Consider the following 4,010-nt stretch of genomic DNA (forward strand, 5'->3'; position numbering starts at 1 on the left):
ATCTCATTTACAATGATATGATTTTTTGTTCTTTGATGCCTGATACCTGATCCCATTGACACCTCGTGATCACACAGGCTGGTGTGCTTCTTCCATGTGGGCTTTGTTGCTTTTGAGCTAGATGGCCGCTTGTTTACCTTCAAGCCTTTAAAACCATAGACACTATATCTTTTGTTAGCCAGGCTCCATCAGCTTTCTTCACCACATTTACTTATGCACTCATTTGTCTTCAGCTATCGTTTTGGGGAGGTGAGCACACATGATATGAATTTTTTGTTCTTTGATCCCTGATAACTGATCCATTCGACAATTGTGTCAGGAAGGTGTGAATCATGGAATGCCAATTTAATAGAATAACGTATTCTTGGATTGAGGGTGTACTTGAGTGGAGGACCAATGTCCATCTACTACCTTAATACTAAACCTAGAAATATATTCACATAGATCTATTTACCTATCCTCATAAATAAATATATTTACATATGTACATGCATTTATTTTGGCCTCTATAAATGCCCATTTGCCTCCTAGCTCTTTCTTCTATTTCCTTTGACTTTCCTCTTGCCCCACTATCATAGTCAGCCTTCATTTGGGTTTCAGTAATTCCTCTCAGTTACATTATCCTTGATCACGCTCTACCGGGCTTCCTGCACCCTCCTCACCACCGATTTGGATCCCTTGTTGTTCCCTTGTTCCTGGGTTTGTTAACACCACTTCCTTTCCCCTCACCTTCCCCTCTCCCACGTCCCCCCAGAACCATCTGTCCTGCTGTTTTCTCCTCCAGATAGTTCATCCAGCCTACCTTATTTAGACAGACTTGCGGAGTTAATAACATGCACAAAAACAAGACAAAGCAAAAGAAAACAACAAAAGAAAACAAACAACAACAAAAAGGCAATGGCAAAAAATAACCAAACCCAACACCACCAACAAAAAAAAAGCCTGTAGTTAGATCAAGTACTGCTTGTTGGCCATTAGGAGTGTTTTCTGGTCGAGTCTGATGGGCTTCCAAGCCCTGGCCCCCAAATCTATTTTTGGTATTCCCTGGGGACTTCGTTGCTCTGTTCCCCTTGCTTTTCTGTTGCACACCCTTAGTGTTTTGCCTGGGGGTTGTGGGATCAAATCAGGTGCAATTCCCATACTGTGTCTCCAGTGTTGTCCCCTGTAGGGCTATGGGTCAGTGAGGGATGTCGTGTCTCATAGTGGGGTTGACCATATGGTCTTCTCTGTGGATTGGCTGCTCTTGGAGGGAATATCGTCCTCAAGGCTTGGTAGGCCAGGATATGCTCCACTCTCTCTTCCTCCCCTTCCATTTGCTCCCATGTGCTCTGATCAGTCATATCCCTCTCCCTGAGCTGCACCTTCAGTTCTGTCCTCTGAAATAAATTTTTCTGGGGGGAGGGGAAGGTGTCCACATAGTTGGGATTGGGACTGCCCCCTACTCCAATCCCAGTTTCAATGAATTCCAATCCCCATCTCAGGGGCATTCTTCTTAGAGAAAGGGCAAAACCTTAAGTATTAGAAAGATATCCCCAACGGGGTCTGAAAATTGTCTGAAACTCACTGTCCTCTAGCCAATCCCAACACATAGTGATCCTACAGACTAGGCCTACCCCAGGGGGTTTCTGAGATTGTCACTCTTTAGGAGAGTAGAACGTTTCATCTTTCTCCCTTGGAGATTCTGGTGGTTTCAAGCTGTTCAGCTTGTGGTTAGCAATCCAACGTGCAACCCACTATGCCACCAGTGCTCCCTGAAAAGGGGTCTAGAGTTCACAAATCAAAGCATGCTGGGATCTTCCTGAGGCAACCTTCTTGAGACAATTCTTCTTGTCTTCTTGACAGAATTCTTTCTCTCAAATGGCTTATGTGCTATGTCCACCTTGGCAATGTGTTCTAAACTTTTTCATCTGTGAAACAGGGAAGATAGGTATCTCTAGTCATCTCTAAAGATGATCACACATCAGGAAGCAAGGGATAATTGAAATTTATATGGATATAAACTCGGTTCTGAACATAGGAAGTGAGAAGAAAAAGATGTAATAATTGAATTTCTACATCTATAATCATAGAACTGGAAGAGCGAGTTGAGGAGGCTTGAAGTCCTAGGGAATTTCAACTGTGCCTTCCCTTCCCCATGCGGACCCATGTCCAATAGCTTCAAGTCTGATCCCAAAGTTTGGTCCAAATCTTAGGTAATTTTCATAATTATTGCTTTGTCCAAGCGGGTGAAAAGTTAGGTGGAACAATTACTTTCTTTTTTCCTCTAATGAGGCTCTCAGGGAATCTGGGGCCAGTGACCATGGGGACCCTTGTGAAAGTCTGCTCTGTGATTCCCCAAACATCTTTCCTGTAGCGAAGGGTGAGTCCATGCATGCTAGCTCCTCACTCATGTGTACTTAGCCTGTGAACACGCATGATTCAGCCCTTTCCTTCTGATCAATATCCCATGTTCAGTTCCGCAAAAATGAAGTGAGTGTCGGTCTCCTGTAGAGGTGAGGATGACGAGTCTTCCCAGGTAAGAGTCAGACCAGTGGAGACATCACCAATAGCTGTTTGTCAAGGTGGGATGCCTTATGGAGGGATTCCTCATCCTGACTTTCCTGCGCACCCACGGTTCTGAAAGGAGTAGCTTATCCCTAAGATCTCAAAATTGACCTGTACATGTCTCATCTGTTTATAGGTCCTTGAACTTTGGGCCTTACTAACTTGACTGAGTTTCTTTCTTTCTGTCTGTTGCATTTTGCGTGTGTTTTTTTTCAGTGTCACTGTAGACAGCGATTTATCTTCCCATTCAACAATCTGTACATCAAGATGTTTAAGAGCACTCATTGCACTCCCCACAGTGTGTGAGCCCTCTCCTCATTTCCAGCCTGGGTGCCCCAGTCTTTTGTGGCCAGTTAAAAAATTTTATTTTACTATTTTCTTTTATTATTTTTTCGGCAGTTTTATTAGCACATTATTTACATGTCATAGAATTGAATATGTCATTCAAACATGTCAAGGGGAAGTGTGCAATCACCACCACATCCTCCCTAGAGCATTCCCTCCTCCATGGCTGACTCACCCCAAAGTGCACTGTTCAATCACGGTCAAGTATGCAGATATTTTTTTTACCCCTTTTTGCCTTCTTGTCTTTGCTTTTGGACAAGTTGGCTGAGTTTTTGTCTATTATTTCAATTTTTATTTTACCACTTGGATTTAGGGATCAGAGTAGACACAGCCAGGCTTCTTGACTCATAATTCTGAGAAGCCTCTGTATGCATGTAAGTTAGAAGCAGCAACATCAGCAATATTATCAGTAACGGTGCGGAAGCAGTATTTCATCCATGGCTGATGCCATTTTCTGAGCATATGTGATAGAAATGTGGACCACATCCAGATTCAAGAGGATGCACGAGAAACTCTGAGAAGTTAAGTATTTCATTGAAGACATCCTCACTGATGATATTGATGACATCAGTTGCCTAAATCACACACTTCCTTCACACCAATTTCTATGGAAAAACTTGTTCATAGATATTGTTTGCTACTGAGTAAAAGTTATTATAGTCTTTACTAATAGTGCTTTAACATGTTTACTTTAGACAACTTCATGGTAATGCTAGGAAGTTCAACCAGTCAAAAGCAGCTGCTGACAAAGCCACCATCAACTCTTCTGAGTGTCCTCCCAGAGAGAGCAGTATGCACCAAGTATTTGTTAAAGTTTTGCTAATGAAGAAATAGAAGCTAAGAAAAGTCTGTAGCTGGCTGTAACCCCCAGGGGGAAAATTCCTAAGGACTGACCTGAGTCATTCAGTGCACTCCCCTAGTGCCCTTCTTAATTGTCTCATCTCAACCATCCTTTTCCAGGTTTACAAGTCTGTATGTGTTGCTCAGGTGTCCATGCCTATGAACAGGGCAAATCTGTCGAGTGTCTCCGAGTTCCTCCTCCTGGGGCTCTCGTGGCAGCCCCAGCAGCAGCAGCTCCTCTTCGTGCTCTTCCTGAGCATGTACCTGGCCACGGTCCTGGG

The sequence above is a fragment of the Echinops telfairi genome, unplaced genomic scaffold (assembly GCF_000313985.2).
Source record: "Echinops telfairi isolate 266 unplaced genomic scaffold, ASM31398v2 ScPeMD7_5;HRSCAF=22, whole genome shotgun sequence".
Taxonomy (NCBI): domain Eukaryota; kingdom Metazoa; phylum Chordata; class Mammalia; order Afrosoricida; family Tenrecidae; genus Echinops; species Echinops telfairi.